Raw genomic sequence first — 18,653 nt, forward strand, 5'->3', positions numbered from 1 at the left:
TCTCTGGCAAGGAGTTCCAAAGGTTGACAGGGCCTTGCACTTTAATAGAGGCTCAAACTATATGTATATCGCAAATAACAAAAAAGAAAAACACAGTAAGAGGACCAAAAAATGCAATGGTGGCCAAACAACAGAGTAGGAGATGGGGTTAGGGACAAAAAGACATCTGTTAAAAATTGGAAGTCAAATCCTACTGCAGAAAATAGAAAGGAACATAAACTCTGGGAAGTCAAATGTAAAAGTGTAATTAGGCAAAAAAAGAATTTGAGGAGCAAACAGAAAAAGATACAAAACTCACAGATTTTTTTTAAAGTACTTCAGAAACAGGAAGCCTGCCAAAAAATTACTGGGGCCACTGGACAATGGAGGTGCCAAAGGTGCACTCAGTGAAGACAAGGGTATTGTGGAGAAGCTAAATCAATTCTTTGCATCAGTCTTCACTGCAGAGGATGTGAGGGAGATTCTCACACTTGAACCATTCTTTTTAAGTGACAAATCTGAGGAATTGTCCCAGATTGAGGTGTCAGTAGAGGAGGATTTGGAACAAATTGATAAATTAAACAGAAATAAATCACCAGGACCAGATGGTATTCACCCAAGAGTTCTGAAGGAACTCAAATATGAAACTGCAGAACTAGTAACTGGTATGTAACCTATCGCTTAAATCAGCCTCTGCACTAGATGACTGGTGGTGGTATGGGAGAACTGAATTTGACATAATGATACCATGATGGGAGGGGTTGCAAGTGCATTGGAGGATAGGATTAAAATTCAAAATGATCTGGACAGATTGGAGAAATGATCTGAAGTAAATAGGATGAAATTAAATAAGGAAAAATACAAAGTACTCTATTTAGGAAGGAACAATCAGCTGCACACACACAAAATGGAAAATGACTGCCTAGGAAGGAGTACTGCGGAAAGGGATCTCAGAGTCATAGTGGACCATAAGCTAAATATGAGTCAACAGTGTAACACTGTTGCCAAAAAAGCGAACATCATTAGCTGGATCTATAATCAGAAGTGTTGTAAGTAAGACACAAAAAGTAACTCTTCCACTCTACTCTGTGCTGATTAGGCCTCAACTGGAGTATTGTGTCCAATTCTGGGTGCCACATTTCAGGAAAGCTGTGAACAAACTGGAGAAAGTCCAGAGAAGAGCAACAAAAATGATTAAAGGTCTAGAAAACATGACCTATGAGATAAGATTGAAAAAAATGGGTTTGTTTAGTCTGGAGAAGAGAAGACTGAGAGGGGACATGATAACAGTTTTCAAGCACATAAAAGGTTGTTACAAGGAGGAGGGAGAAAAATTCTTCTTCTTACCCTCTGAGGATAGGACAAGAAGCAATGTGCTTAAATTGCAGCAAAAGAGTTTTAGGTTGGACATTAGTAAAAACTTCCTAACTGTCAGGGTGGTTAAGCACTGGAATAAATTGCCTAGGGAGATAGTGGAATCTCCAAACCCTGGAGATTTTTATGGGCAGGTTAGACAAACACCTGTCAGGAACTGTCTAGATAATACTTAGTCCTGCCATGAATGCAGGGGACTGGACTAGATGATCTCTCGAGGTTCTATGATTCTATAACTGCAGACATTTTGTGTCTCCAGCAACTGTTATCTGAAAGCCAAATATCCCATAGTTCAGGAATAATTGTTAGGACTCTGAGAGGCAAGACCAAACAACTGCATAGTTGCAGTTTTGCTAAACAGAATGGGAGAATGGGACAGAGAGTTAAGGTACCATGAGAGTGAAAGGGAATGTAGGGATAGTAGACCTTGGTTGCCAGGGAATGTTGTGAAGGCCAAACGTATAACTGGGTTCAAAAATGAATTAGAAAAGTTCATGGAGGATAGGTCCATTAATGGCTATTAAATAAGATGGTCAGGGATGCAACCCCATGGTCTGGGTGTCCCTAAATCTCTGACTAACAGAAGCTGGGACTTGACAACAGGGGATGGATCACTTGATAATTGCCCTGTTCTCTTCACTTCCCCTGAAGCATCTGGCACTGGCCACTGTTGGAAGGCAGGATACTGGGCTAGATGGACTTACCTAGTATGGCCATTCTTATGTTCTTATGGGTTTTTTCACTTTCCTTGCAGCTTCTCGGTAGGTTAGCTAGGTTAGAAACAGTAGGTGCTTGGTTGTTGCCTCTGGGGTGGGGCCTGGGATGAGGGGTTTGGGGTGCAGGAGGGGACTCCGGGTTTGAGGGGGGCTCGGGGTTGGGGCACGGTATTGGGGCGTGGGCGTGCCTCGGATGGCTCCCTATCAGCGGCGCAGTGAGGGGGCTAATGCAGGCTCCCTGCCTGTCCTGGCACCATGTAGCACCCCGGAAGTGGCCAGCAGGTCCGGCTCCTAGGCGGCGGGGAGCAGGAGGCTCTGTGCGTGGGTCTCGCCTGCAGGCATTACCCCCCATCACCCATTGGCTGCGGTTCCCAGCCAATGGGATGGTGGAGCTGGTGCTTGGGGTGGGGGCAGCGTGCGGAGCCCTGTGGCCCCCCTGCCTAGGAGCAGGACCTGCTGGGTGCTTCCAGGGTACAGCGTAGAGCCAGGACACATAGGGACTAGCCTGCCTGAGATCTGCAGCACTGCCGACTGGATTTTTAATGGCCCAGTTGGTGGTGCTGACCGGAGCCTCCAAGGTCCCTTTTCGACCGGACTGTCCGATCGAAAACCAGACACCTGACAACCATATTTAGAAGCTTACTTTATTTCAATACATAAGGAGATGTTTGTTTCCTTTAGATTTGGGGCATGTGTGTTAGCACTGTTGTGCGTGTTCATAGCAGGAAAGGGATTGGATTCTGGGGGTGTTGATTTTCTGTACTCTGTTGTTTGCAATCTGTCATTAACAACTGCTTGGTAGCCAAACATAAAATGCAAGATCTGACAACATTTGGTTTTACCAGTTTGTTAAAGGGGGTGTGTGTGTGTCTCTGTGTGTTTTTTGCTATAGAATGAAAACAATGAATCTTTGGCAACACATTTATTTAAATAAAAGACTAGTAACCTTGGCAACTGCTATATATTGCACATACACTATCTCTGAGATGCAGCTCTTATCAAAGCACCCACATGCCAATAAGTGATCTTTTGTACTTTTTCTTATATTTCAGGGGAAAAGCAGAGTTATAATAGGTTTATTGCTTCTTAATATGTTTTTTTTTCTCTTGACCTATTATGTCTTACTACAGAGTCATATTTTTTTCCAAAATAAAGGAAGTGAATGTTGATGTATTTAGGGCTGGTGGGGCGTTGCTGGTGAAAGCTAAAGGTTGACGTGGGAGATGGGATTGACTTTCTTTGAAAACACTCTTTTGCTACTGGGAATGCCACAAAACTGTAGTTTCCCATAAGCAACTGAATAAGGGTTTCACTGCAACTGTAACAAATGCTGATGAGATAAGTGCATTTCAGGAGCAAATAGAAGGCTTATTTCCTTATGTCCCTAGTAGATTTCAAATCTTGTCATCTAAGTCTTGCCCATATGGCTATACATCTTTTTTTCTTAACCCCAAAGAAAATATGTGCTTACCACCATGGTGTCCATGTCCATAACTAAGGCTCCTAGGTGCTATGGTAATGAAAATAAATAATAATAATAATCCACACTAGTGGCAATCAGGATCCAGAGACCCCCATTGGAGAACAGAAGGTTTAAACTCCCAAAATGAGCAGTTCAATCAACTGATGGCAAACAATTTTATTGAACTATAAAATATATTGAGGAAGATCTCATAAAAGTTTGTAATGTTCTGAACTTGGCAGTCATTCTGAGATACATATACAGACTGTAGCTGTGAATGTGTGTATTTCTGTATACAGAAAACTGTGCTCATCATCTGTGCAGAGTGGTGAGCAGTCAGCCAGGGAAGGGCACCTCCCTTCATGTTTACATGAAACCAGCTTCAAAAAACTATCCATTGTCCACCCCAGGAAAAGACAATGATGGACCTTTACAGGTAACAGATAGACAAGTGAAACTGAAAAGAATATCCTGGCCCCGCCAGTCAAGTGGGAATTTCCCTACTCTAAATAACCATGAGTCACCATGGACTGAGAGGTGTTAGGATCTAGATATTCAGGCCTGCCTGTAAAGGCCTATGCTCTGAGAATTTAGGTGTATTCTTATCACTTGGCTAGTTAGAGGTATAAAAGAAAGAATCAAAATCACTGTCTGCCAGTGTAAGGTCCTTCTCTTACTGTGACAGTCTGAGGCCCTGTTCTTAGGCTAAGATCTTTAGCAACAGAGGCAGCCATAAGCTGGGAAGCAACCGGTCACATCCTCACATTCCAAACTAGTAACACTGAAAGAAGGTGCCATTGGGCTGTTAGGAATACTCTCCTGTCCTGATAATGCCTATCACCTCCAGAGAAAGGGCAGTGCCTAGAAGATGTAAAAGGAAACTTAGTTTGATAGCATCCTGTCTGGCAGGAACTCACTTATCAATAGCTGGGATGTGAAATCCTCACTTCTGTATTGTTTTGTCATTATAGTTCCCACTTTGCTATTGTTTGTCTGTATAATCTCTGTCTGGTTCTGTGATTGTTTCTGTCTGCTGTATAATTAATTTTGCTGGGTGTAAACTAATTAAGATGGTGGGATATAATTGGTTACATAATCGTGTTACAATATGTTAGGATTGGTTAGTTAAATTTCAGGAAAATGATTGGTTAAGGTATAGCTAAGCAGAACTCAAGTTTTACTATATAGTCTGCAGTCAACCAGGAAGTGAGTGGGTGGGTGTGGGGAGGGGAAATGGGAACAGGGAATGGGGGTGGGGAAACTGGAATCATGTTTGGCTAAGGGCAGAAATGGGAACAAGAACACAGGTGTAAGGCTCTGTGGTGTCAGAGCTGGGAAGGGGGACACTAAGGAAGGAAACTGGAATCATGCTTGCTGGAAGTTCACCCCAAAAAACATCGCATTGTTTGCACCTTTGGCCTTCGGGTATTGTTGCTCTCTGTTCATGCGAGAAGGACCAGGGAAGTAAGTGGGTGAAGGAATAAGCCCCCTACAAGAGGGAAAAAAAGCAGGCTTGGAACTGAAGTTTTTATCCAGCACTTGACAGACCGTCTCGAGATGGGAAGCAGTCCATTAACACTGGATCCCTTCTGTAGCCACAGGGATATGCTGAGTAACTATTTTAAGGCGACAGGTAACTTGTATGAGAAAAGTGATTTTATCTAAGATGCAGGTGTAAAGCCTCAGGTTGCATCTTTATATTTATTTGCTGTGTAACTTGTATGAGTTGGCTTTCTCTTATCCTTGCATCTTTGAATCTGTTTTTTTTCTATTAAATGCACTTTTTGTTTATTTTCATCCCTTTCAGGGTGATGCATCAGAAAGGAACTGTCCAAGTGTCTGGTGATTAAGAACTTGGGGAGGATGTATTTGGGAAGACTCGGGACTGGAAGGGCTGTTGGTGTCACTCTGTATGGAGAAACTAGGCTCGCATAGTACCCCCAGCTTATAAGCAGGAAATCTTGAAAATTGATCAAGACTGCAAGTCCTTTCTGAATAAAATGGATGCCGATTATAAAAAAGCATTCTGCAGACTTTTTAATTTAAAGGAAATGTTCACGCACATTATTAGTACATTATTACTATTTATGTAGCCCTGTTCATGTACACAATGCTTTAAAAGCATGTAAAACATAATCTCTGGTCTAAGGAGCTTAAAATTAATGCTGTTTAAATACAATACTTGAGAAAATAATGGGCAAAATTCTGCTTTCTTTTACAACAATGTAAATCTGGAGCCACCCCATCGACTTTGGTGGAGTTACACCAAGTGTAACTTTGAGCAGAATCTGACCCAACATAGTGCTCAAGTCACCATTGCCCTGCGCCTTACGTCAGTGCAAAGAGAATGCAAAACCATGCACTACCATTCTGATTTGGAATTAGACCCATCCAAAGAACACAGTGACGGGACAACATCAACATCAAAGTCAAGGCTGGAAGGCTAAGCTAAAGAAGTACCAGAGGGATGTGATGGAAGAAAGGGAGAGAGTGATTGTTGGACAGGAATTGAGAGGCTGTTTGAGAAGTAGAAAGAAGGCACCAAAACAAGAATAGAAGGAGACAGAGGAGGAGGCCCGGGTGGAGCACAGAGAGTGAAGGGGAGAACACAGTTTTGGCCACACCAGGTACCTTTATACTTTTATCAGTTATTTTTCTTATTGATATAGTAAGGGGAAGGGTGGGGAGATGCTCAGAACTACAGCTGGGTGACTTGACCCAAAGTTTGCCCAAAGCTCAATCCAAAATGTACTTTCATTAAAGTGGAAGAAGTTCAGTGGACTCTCCCACCACACCCAAAATGTTCATTCCCTTCACCCCCTCACCCCCATTATAAGGCCTTTAGCAGCTAAAGTGACTTTTCACTCTAATCAAATTCATGATCTTTAGCTCAAAAATCCCTGATGTTTCCCTGTTGGGCTAGAAGAGCAGCTCATTATTTAATTTGTGCAGCAGAGGGCACTGCTCTAACCCAGGAGTATGTCTTCTTCATTACACCCAGTAAAGGGCAGTGGTACACATTAATCCAAGTGTGTGTTGCTGTTCTAACTCATGTGGAGTAGCTACATAGGAAGCAGCTGCATAAAGATGGCTGACAGCTATCTGTGTTCATGCTGGATATTTTCTAGCTGTTCTATCTAGATTCTTTAACCATCATCTTTTCTGACACAAAATAAGGGATATTTTTGAAAGATATGATGCCACAATGAGTGCACACTGCTAATAGCTGGACAGTAGAATTAGTACGGCTGGAATTGAAGAACAGTGTAGTTCCCACCTCCAAATTTTAATTTCTGACATGCAATTCTGATCTATGCCTAAGCATGGATTTAAGAAACTGCCGCTAATGTGTGCCTCAGGTGGGCCACTTTTGAAAATGGGGCCTGTAAACCTTCCCAATATCTAGCACTTCTGGGTATTTCCCTGGCCCCCAGTACCACAGTATCTGGTTCACAGTTGTTAATGTTTTTACCCTCACAACATCCCTAAGTGGTAGGGAAGTGCTATTACCCAATTTTACAGCTGGGGAACTGAGGTGAGAGAGACTAAGTTGCTTGCTCAAGTCTGTGGGGGAGCAGAGAATTGAACCAAGGGAACTTCCAGTTTATGACTCAAGAGTAGAACAAAGGAAAATCTCTCTTATTGCCCAGATATCACTGTGAATCTTTCCACTGACTTCACTGGGCTTTGGATCAGGCTTTAATTTCAGAGAAATAACGTCTATCAAACATAAAGAAATAGCAATAAAAGGGCTCTCCTTTTGACATGCAGGACTGGTATGCAGATATAATCTATTTAAAATCTGCACCTTTTGAAAACCAGAGATCTGGTTTGGTATAATGCAAATTTTTGGCCACAAAAACTGTAAGCAAGGTGTTTCTGTATCCACTATTTGACACTAACAAAGACAATCATTTTTGTTAATTCAACGGTTGGAATATTTCCTGATGGTTGCAGAAGAAAAGATGCCAAATGAATGAAAATTAATCCACTCAACAAACGGAAACCAAAAAATAATGTATTCCACTTGAAACAGATTTTTCCCCTCTTGCTTCTCTTTTGGTTGCTGAACCACAGGCTGGTGTATATACAATAATTTAATCAATTACTGTTATAGAAGGGCAGCTGTGTTGTATTCTTTATTGGCAGCAAAGGACTCTGCTCATATTTGTATTATCAAGAAAGCATCTTGGATTCTCTTTCAGACCTGGAAATGGCAATATTTTGGTTTAATCTGCTTTCTGACAGAAAAAAAAACAACCCCAAACCCAAAGATTTTTAGGACTGAAACCCTTTCTTTCCATTTATATTTTCTTATTTCAGATACACCAACCACCGACCTTCAGTGAAACTCTCTGAGCTGCATAGATTTAAAGACAACTTGGTATCCTACTGTTATTGTCTATAAATGCCAGAGCAACTTACTATTACTGGAAAAATGGATTATGTAAATACCAGTGACTCATGCTGAACCATCTTTTCTTTGGCATTGCAGCTGCCTACATTTGCCTCAGGAAAGATAATCGATTAGTTCAGTCTGGATCATGAGGCTTTCACTGGAGAAGCTTCACCAGATGCGAAGCCTGTTGCCTTAGTTACACCCTTTGCTGTGTGATATTGAGAGAGTTGTACAAAATGGGATGCGGGAGAGGGATCCTTGTGGATCCAAAATTCCCTCTGTTATCTGTTTATCCCATGTATTTTCATTGCTAATCAGATAAGCCACTGTTTAAATGCCTTTTTAAAACTCCATGACTTTAGATATAGCTCATTAAAGGAATAATCCTGCTCCCATTAGAGCAATGGTAGTTTTTGCCATTGAAGTCGATAGGAACAGAATCAGGTCCTAAATGAAATACACTAACGCCTTGAATTTACTTTTGAATGATTTGGGGAAAATATATTTATAGAATCGTAGGACTGGAAGGGACCTCAAGAGGTCATATAGTGCAGTCCCCTGTACTTGTGGCAGGACTAAATATTATACTATCCCTGACAGGTGTTTGTCTAACCTGCTCTTAACAATCTCCACTGGTGGAGATTCCACAACCTCCCTAGGCAATTTATTCCAGTGCTTAACCTCCCTGACAGTTAGGATTTTTTTCCTAATGTTCAACCTAAACCGCCCTTGCTGCAATTTAAGCCCATTGCTTAAATTGTTCTTCAGTTTGTATTTCTAATTTATTTTAAAGGTCATAATCACAAGACAATAATGTGTAATGGGGATACACGCAGCTTAAATATTATGCTGGTAGCCTCTCTAGAACAACCACAACCAGATAATGTCTGTTAGGCTACAGGATATATGTGAACTAGCCACAGTCCATTTGTGTCTGTTTGGGCTTAATACTTTCTTATTGTAAATTACTTAGGCAATAGAGTTCTTAGTCTCTATCACTATTTATGAAGTCTGTAGCTCAGACTTCATAAATAGCTTTGGCATGTAGCAGTGCATGGCAATCTCAGGTTGAAGTTGTCAGTTTTGCTTGTAGAAACATCCAGACTATACATTCCTGAGATGGAGGTGATTTAGGCCCTGATTCAGGAAAGCACTTAAGCATGTGCTTAAGACCCACTGACTTGAATGGGACTTTCCTGAATCAGGGCCCTAGTCCTGCACTTTTGCCTATGAGGTGAAGTTAAAGGACTGAATGAATAATAAGGGATGTAAGCACAAGTATTCTACGGCAGTAACAGAACCAACTTGACACTTTAAGCTTTCAGAAATATTATGGAAGTTCTAGTATCCCACTGTATATACTGCTCCATATATGTTGGCAAGAGGTATCATTTTACTGGGGGTTTGGAGTGTTAAATCCTCATAGCCCTTAGCACACAAGTTTTAAAAAACCCACACAGTAATAACTGCCAAATGTCTAGCACATCTGCATCATTGTTACATTCCCATTTTTATAGGCAAACTTATATCCAGGGCAAATGAGAGAGATAAATCCATATTACTACTCCCTCCAAAAATGATTCTGACTCATCATCAGTAATGAGAGAAGTGTCTAAATGGCTTAAAGGGACATTTGAAATGTATGTGCTTTGACACTTTAAAAATTCAGAAACACCCAAAGTAACATGCAAAGAACTGATCTGGAGGTTAAAAGATAGGCATTATAAACTAACATAAATCTCAGTCAACCAAGATTTATTTTTAAAGAAAAACTTCAAATAAAGTGCCAGTTTAAACTACACAACAGTTCATTTTAGAATATAAAGAAGAAGCCAAAAATAATAATAGTTTGTGCTAGTCAGTATTACAATGTCTACATCCCTTGCAGAGCATCTTGAAAATAGTTCAAGATCCAGTATCTGAGATACAGGGAAAACCAACTGTACAATCTGCTATTGCTAAGAGCTTCATTATATGCTGTATTTGTAAGGGCTATAATAATTTAATTTGCATTCAATTCCAGAGAGCTGTTTCTTTGCCACTTCACTAGTCTCTTATTTGATACCTTCTCTATATGTCTACCAACTTTAGTATTTTAACTGAAGGCTTTGCCAAATGCTATGCACTCTGGCCTTAACCGAGGCAAGCCCTTAACCGTGTGCTTAAAGTTAAGCATGTGCTTCACTGAACTGCAGGACCAAGCCTGAAGGAATGTGTGACTTCAATTAAATGTATAAACAAACCATACTGGAAGTGGAACCTGGACTATGTAACTCAACGTGCTAAAACCAGTTAGCAGAGTTACCCTGCATAGACTAGGGAAAATGGCTGAGTTCAAGTCAGACTCAGATGGTTTGTACTAGCAACTCCATCCTAAGCATTCACATGAAATAAGACAGGAAATATACACTACAGACTTTACATGACAGAATTGAATTCTACTACTACTTGTATCTTTTAAATGAAACTCAGTAAAACTGAAAAGGAGTACTTGTGGCACCTTAGAGACTAACCAATTTATTTGAGCATAAGCTTTCATGAGCTACAGCTCACTTTATCGGATGCATACTGTGGAAAGTGTAGAAGATCTTTTTATACACATAAAGCATGAAACATACCTCCTCCCACCCCACTCTGCTGCTGCTAATAGCTTATCTAAAGTGATCACTCTCCTTACAATGTGTATGATAATCAAGTTGGGCCATTTCCAGCACAAATCCAGGGTTTAACAAGAACGTCTGGGGCGGGGAGGGGGGGAGGTAGGAAAAAACAAGGGGAAATAGATTACCTTGCATAATGACTTAGCCACTCCCAGTCTCTATTCAAGCTGAGTAACGCGGTAGCAAAATCGCCTAACACTTCAAATCACCAACAGATTTTCCAATAAGGAAGCAGTTGCCTTTATTTTCACTTTCTTTCTGTGCTGTTCACAGTGTTTGCTTTTTCTTTTGATACATTTTGTTTCTTATGATGGGCTCAATTGTGGACTGTAAACAGTGGTTATTAGAGGTAATGGTCTCCAATGTTCAGGGACAGAATCTCACAAGCATCTATTTATAGTTTCCTTCTGTACGTTCTTTGAATTAGAAATTGCAAGAACAGAGATGAACCAGTACAAATGCTGCTTATATATAAAATGTTGGTGTTTTAGAAATGAACCACAGACTTTTCATAAAACATCAACATTTTACATAAACTGCAATACGTACATGTTGCTTTGTTATTATTTTCTGAGCACCGACGGCATGCGTATTGCTATAGAGAACATACAGGAAGGTAAGATACCTGCCATAAAGAAATAAGACTCTAATGGCCTGATCTTGCAAACAGGGTCTACTTTTGCTCAGTGTCCCATTGGCTACCGCTTGTCTTTATCGCCGCATTTACTAATTGTAATCTCATCTACATCTTCTACAGTCTGTGCAACTCTGACCCAGCTTACATCTCCCCTGTCTCAGAGCAAATCACCTTTGGCCCCCACCTCATTCTCCAACTATTGCTACATTTCTCTTTTCCCCTTCATCTCCTAACTCTTAGAACATGCTGTCTACTTCCACTGTCTGGAGTCCTCTGCTCCAATTCATTCCTAAATCCTCTCCAATCTGGCATCTGCCCTCTACACTCAGCTAAAATTGCTCTCAACAAAGTTTCTAATGCTTTCTGCCTAGCCACATCTAAGGACCTATACTTCATTCTCATCCTCCATCATGACTCAGCTGCTTTGAGAGCCACTGGTCATGCTTTTCTTCTTGAAATCCGGCTTTCCCATAGATTTTGTGATACCATCCTCTGCTATTTCTCCACTTACTGCTCTAGTTGCACCTTTGGTATTCAAATTTCCTCATCCCTTCAGCTTTCTCTGGACATTCTGCTTCTACATCCTACCAGTAGATAATCTTATCCACTTGCATAACTTGGACTACTAACTGCACGCAGATGACTCATAAATCTTTCTTTCCATTTTGGGCCCATCTCTCTCTCCATTGAAACCCATGTCTGCCTGGCATCCATAATTTGGGTGTCATCTTTGATTTGGCCCTCTCTCTAGATCCCTTCATCCAGGCAGTGTCTAAATCATGCAGCTTCTTATAAAGTATTGTTAAACTCTGGCCTTTCCTTTCTGTCCACATAACCAAAATTATTTTAGAGGCCCTCATCATTGACTGCATCTTGACTACTGCAAGTTCTTCCCCACTCTGGCCTTACCTATGACAACCTTGACACCCTCATGTCCATTCAAAATGATGACGTGAAGCTCATCTTCCTTCCTCGGCACTCCCAGTAGGGCTTCTCTCTATTATGAGGCCTTCAGAAGCTTCCCTGCTGACCGTAGATAGGCGATGAGCTATGCCTGTCTCTCTTCCCCCCTCATCATTTAACTTCTCCTTTACTCTCACATATACACTTATCCCCCTTGCCTTACCTCCAATGTCACTTAAAAAGAAAATAAAAACAGTAAACACTAAACTACCCAACGACAACAGAACAGGTAACCAACAAAACTGTGCCAGTTGCCAACTTGTTCACTTTTTCCATGTTATATCCATGTCGTAAGCCCTTCACCCATTGTTCTCTTTCACACTGTAAGCTCTCTGCGGCAGAACCTATATCCATCTGGGTTTGCACTACACCCAGCAAAATGGGACCCCAATGCTGGGCTTTGAGGCCCTACTGTAATAGCAATGGAGAATAATGATTTCTGCTCTCCTTCTATGCAACCTGTTCAAACTTCCTACCTCACCATCCCCTCTGTCTCCTCACATGCTTGTGTTCATGATTTCCTCCCTGGCTAGAATGAGCTCCCTCATCTGGCTCACCAAGCATCTTTGTACATCCTTCACCTCCCTACGAAAATCACATTTATTATGTGAAATCTACTTAATTCCTCCTCCCCCAGACTAAGGAGCATGGCTATATGTCCTTACTGAAAAGCAAAGAAATCAGTCCCACACCATTGTCGCAAACCCATCTTCTGATTGCCTACCACGCTGTGTCTCTGACTTGCCTTGTCTCCCTGGGGACCAATCCTGTAAGCAGACTGGCATGAGTGGCCCTCTTACTCCACTGACTTGGATAAAATGTGAAGTAGATAGAGAAGAGAGAGACACACACATACACACTACCATACACACCGAGGCTTTATGAAGTAGATTGTTGTAAAATAAAGCTACTGCAAATTATGCTCTCTGTGTATAGAGCTCCTTTTGATCCACAGATCAAGGGCTTTACAGGGTATTGTTCAGTTGTACAGATGGGGTAATCTGGTTTCACAGAAAAGAGGCTAAGGCTCAAATTTTCTGAGGTGGCTAGTGATTTTTTTGCATCCTAAGCTTTTGCATGCCATGGGGCTGGTTTTCAGAGGTGCTAAACACCCAGCATCTCCAGCTGTGGCCCAGGAGAGGCATCATTGCTGAGTGGATACAGCAGTGGACTAGGATTGAGGAACCCTGGTTTCTAGTCCCAGGTCTGCCACTGGCCTGTAGGATGACCTGCCCTATGCCTCAGTTTCCCCATCTATAAAATAGAGATAATGATTCTGACCTCCTTTGTTTAAATTCTTTGAGCTCCACTGCTCAAAAGTGCTATATAAGAGCAAAGTATTTAGTTATTATATTATGGGTTCTCTGCAGCTCTGAAACCCAGATCCTTATTGTTTCAAGCTCATACCCCTCAAATGGTGGCCACTACTGAAAATTTAGGAGTGTGTGACTTGTCCAAGCTCCCATAGGAAGTGCAAGGCAATGCTGGTCTAGAATGCAGGTCTCAGGACGACCACGTCTGTGCTCTAACCGCTACACTACAGCTCATCTCACTCCAGCCCACGCTTCAGCTCACCTGCCCTACTTGCTTTCACTTTTTCCTCTTTCTTCTGCTAAGAAGTATGGAAGAAAGGGGTGGTGTTTTTTTATTCTGACAAATTTCCAGCACTTAGAGAAGAATGCTCCAGGAAATGCTTTGCACAAAGCCATGCATATTCAGTACTACACACATTCATGAAGAAAATAGAATGAATAATGAAATGCTTGAGGAACCAGAGACATTATTCATATTATACATATAAAAGCACACTGTTTATGTCTCTTGAATGCTGAACCAAGGTGAATGAATATGCAACAATGTCTTTTTGAAGACATGTACCTGTCATAAGATGGGGACAAATGCTTCCATATCTGCCAGTTAAAGAGACACTTCATGAGGCTTCGTTGAAGATTCTGGATGGAGAAGGGCAAGCTATTGTGTCTTGTCTGTCATGCTCAATCAATAAAGACAGTTAGTGACATGAAGCAGAAGTTCAACCAGTACAGAAAAGTATTGGGCACCATGTGAGGTTGTTTGAAACTAATGCTGGTAGCTGGATAATTCCAAAATGATGATGAAATGCTTATGACATGCCTGAAGGGTGAATACATCAGAGATGAAAGTTGGAAAAGACCTCCTCGTCATCTTGTCCATCCAGCTGTCAGGGGAGGATTATTTCCCACGGGAGCTCAGTAAACGCAGATTTGAGATTTATAGCTCAAATAAGAAGAGAGGGTTCTGCAGGAGCGCATTGGTGAGCCATATTGCAAAGCTGAAACTTGCAAGCTCCTCATCTCAATATATGACAACATGATCATCATAAGTGAAAACTGACCTCCTTGTTCCGATTCTTTTTTGGGTGGCTTAGCCGGTTTCTGATCCATGACCATACCTCTCACCTCTTTCCCCCACTTGGCTTCATGATTTATTTAATATGTTTTTGGGACTGTCTTTTTCATAGACTTTTTGAAAATCATATGATTATAATTATTACTATTATGGTAGCACCTAGGAACTCCAGTCTGGGATCAGGTCTCCATTGTGCTAGACATGGCACAGACAAGTAACAGAGAAAGTCCCTGCCCTAGATGGTTTACAATCTAGGCAGGACTCATCAGGTGAATGAAAAAGACAGCGTTAGTGGTGGTAAAATGAGGTAACCATGAAAGTAACTGCAGCTTAGCAGAAAAACAGAAATCTCAGCTATAAAACATAATAAATGGTCCTCTTCCATCCACTATTATTCTCACACTGAAAGAATTTCTGTAGATTGAGATGCACGATTTCTCTTACAGAAGCTATGCTGGCTAGTCTTGTTAATCTAGATGTTCTATATTTCTATTTGGCCAGTTAAACGCAGATATGGAGTTGCCAGTTTAAGCTACAGTCACTCACTAGTTAGTGCAGGGAATCTGAATTCAGCTTTTAAAATACAAAGTTAACAAAGGACTTTTGTGCTGGGGGATAATGTTGAAATGAATCAGACTTAAAAGAAATCCACTTTGAAACTTTGATCCTGCAAAAGCCCCTAAAGAAGCACTTAACTTTAAGCAAGTGAGCAACCCTGCTGAAGTTGATAGGACGTATGTGCTATATTCTGTATCATCCATTGTACATTTGTTTCTAGATATCATAGCTCCAGAAAGAGGCTGACAAATTGAAGGGAGTTCAGGGAAGAGCAGTGAAAATGATCAAGGGAGTTTGGAAGAATTGACCTATTTGGAAAGATTAAACTAGCTAAATGAGTATAGCCTGGCAAAGTAATGATTAAGAGATGACGGGATAACAGTCTATAAGTATCTGAAGGGGCCCACCAACATGGGCAAGATACGTTATTTAGTGCAGCAGACAGGGTTATAAGTAGGAGCAATAGGATGGAATTAAGAAAGGAAATTTTATACTGAACTTCAGTAAAAATTTCCTGACTGTAAGATGTATTAGGCTGTTGAGCAGTGCCCCAAGGGAAGTGATTGAAGTCTTATCACTTGGGTCATTTAAAACTAGACTTGAGAAAACACTAGTAAAGAGAGCGCAATCTTGCCTTGGTTTCTTCCATCTCTAAATTCTATGTTTCTGTAATAGAAGATTATGAATTCACTGCACAGGAAGCTGTGTTAGGAGGAGGAAAGACAAATATATTAATTAGTAGCCAAGAGAAAACAGAAAGATACTGGCTGAATAAATTCCATCTTAGAAGTGTTCTGATTTCCCAGTCTGTGTGAAACTCTAGCTTTTAAACGCCTAAATTGCAACATATAAGCATGATTGAAAGCAATGACAAGGCATAGTTTCAGAACAGCAGGGGAGAAAATCTAGACATTTTAAAACTAAAGCAGGAGAAAAGGTTAAAGAGAAGGGAAAATGGATTTCATAAGGTAAAGAAAACAGGACATGGCTGTAAATGCAATGGGCCAGATTAAATCAATGGAGCCACAGTGATTTACACCTGCTGAAGATCTGCTTGAGTTTCACTCTCATATTACTGCAGACCCTTTCAGTGTATTCACAGCTTGATAGTTCACTGTGCCTTGTCAATTGCTCTGAGTCTATTCTCTCTTTGCAGATTAAAAGTGCACAAAGCAATACACGTTATTAACTTCTGAGATCTGTCTGCATTGCAAGGGGTGGGGGAGGCTGTTTAGGGAAAGATGATCTCCATGTGATAAACTGCAGAGTCATGCAATAAAATAAATGGACACGTTTTTGTTGCTCTCACCTGCACTCTGCCCACTAATCTATCTACCACAGGATATATTATAACTTTCCAAATACCCAGACCAGTTTTAAACAGCTGACAACAGGGATTCAGTGGGAGCTGCTGGGAGCTCAGCAGCACCTTTGAAAATCGGCTTAGATATTTGGGCCTGGATTCACAAAGAAACTTAGGCATTGTGATGCTGAGCATTGCAATGCCCAACTTCTAGGTGCCTACAAAATTCCAGGAACAACACTGTGATCCACAAGGCGTGAGTTAGGTGCCTAGGCTCCTTATACAGTGAATGGGGAGAGAAAGGTGATTTAGAATGTGATCCACATAAGCCCACATGCTAGGTACCTCCCTACTTAAGCTAGAAAATGGATGATACCAAGGAGAGGGATGTGTCCATGAACGGGAACCCTTCCTCCTGGAGTCAGGCAACTTAGCACCTAAGTTATTTCTTCTGAGAATGAATTCAGTGCCTGCGTCATTCCACACAAAATGGTGGGGCGAGGGGGAAGGAAGGGGAGGATGAAACAGTCTTGAGATGGTATGGCAAAGCTGTGTGGTCTTTGCTTCTTGCTTGTGTACTGTTTAAGCCTGATTTACATCTGTAAAACCAGCAGCACAATAAATCTATTCATGCACATATTAATGAAACATATGAAGCATAGGAATCGTCATTCTATTTTTCACAGGCATTACAATGAGATGAGATATATAATACTACCTAAATGTATCTGCTTGGAAGTAGAACATTCCTTGCCCCTGCCTAGACCAGGTACTGCAAATTAGAGAACACACAGGACTACTATTTAAATATGGACTAAAGTGTATAATAACTTTTCTATGAACTGGGCAGTTACTTTTTTGGGGAGGTGGGAATAAGATGTAGTTCACTGAGCACTTGAATACTGAAAAACTTTTAGTGAAAAATGCAAGAGGGGTACTGAAACCAGTTTTGGATGCAATTGTTTGCAAAGACTAAATGTTATTTCTAACTCCAAGTTATGCCTAAGTATGTCCATATTTTCTCCTCTCCTTTATGAGACTGCCAGAATGTGGCATTCTAGCTGGCTTCAAAGCTTCCTCATGAGGCTCATTCCAAGCTTCTGCAGTACTCTTAAGAAAGGCTGGAGTGGTGAAATGTTGGGCAGTTTCATGAAGATGACTGAATAACAAAACCTGTACAATAAGAAAAGAAAAGAGGGCTGTTGTGCTCTTTATTCTTTTTATTAAAGTGTGAGGCATGTGATAAGAGTGGGTTCTGCTCAGACTTCAGAGGAGCAGAGCAACTGGGTTATCTTTAATAGGACAGCATGGCCCCACACAGAGTAGTATTGTTCTGAAGACAAGACTTCAGCCATTAGAAAAGGAGTTGAATGCCGAGATTTCTATTGTGCTAGATTCTGGACCAAATTTTAAAAAAAATTACTAAAGGCCAAATGAGACTTGGGTGTGAATTACTGAAGGCAAAATTTGGGAATAAGCAAATAAATATGTAGCCATATTGGTTAAGTTAAGGAAGTATGGGCTGGATGAATGCACTATAAGGTGGGTAGAAAGCTGGCTAGATTGTCGGGCTCAACGGGTAGTGATCAATGGCTCCATGTCTAGTTGGCAGCCGGTATCAAGTGGAGTGCCCCAAGGGTCGGTCCTGGGGCCGGTTTTGTTCAATATCTTCATAAATGATCTGGAGGATGGTGTGGATTGCACTCTCAGCAAATTTACGGATGATACTAAACAGGGAGGAGTGGTAGATACGCTGGAGGGGAGGGATAGGATACAGAAGGACCTAGACAAATTGGAGGATTGGGCCAAAAGAAATCTGATGAGGTTCAATAAGGATAAGTGCAGGGTCCTGCACTTAGGACGGAAGAACCCAATGCACAGCTACAGACTAGGGACCGAATGGCTAGGCAGCAGTTCTGCGGAAAAGGACCTAGGGGTGACAGTGGACGAGAAGCTGGATATGAGTCAGCAGTGTGCCCTTGTTGCCAAGAAGGCCAATGGCATTTTGGGATGTATAAGTAGGGGCATAGCCAGCAGATCGAGGGACGTGATCGTTCCCCTCTATTTGACATTGGTGAGGCCTCATCTGGAGTACTGTGTCCAGTTTTGGGCCCCACACTTCAAGAAGGATGTGGATAAATTGGAGAGAGTCCAGCGAAGGGCAACAAAAATGATTAGGGGTCTGGAACACATGAGTTATGAGGAGAGGCTGAG

The sequence above is a fragment of the Caretta caretta genome, chromosome 1, assembly GCF_965140235.1.
Source record: "Caretta caretta isolate rCarCar2 chromosome 1, rCarCar1.hap1, whole genome shotgun sequence".
Taxonomy (NCBI): Eukaryota; Metazoa; Chordata; order Testudines; family Cheloniidae; genus Caretta; species Caretta caretta.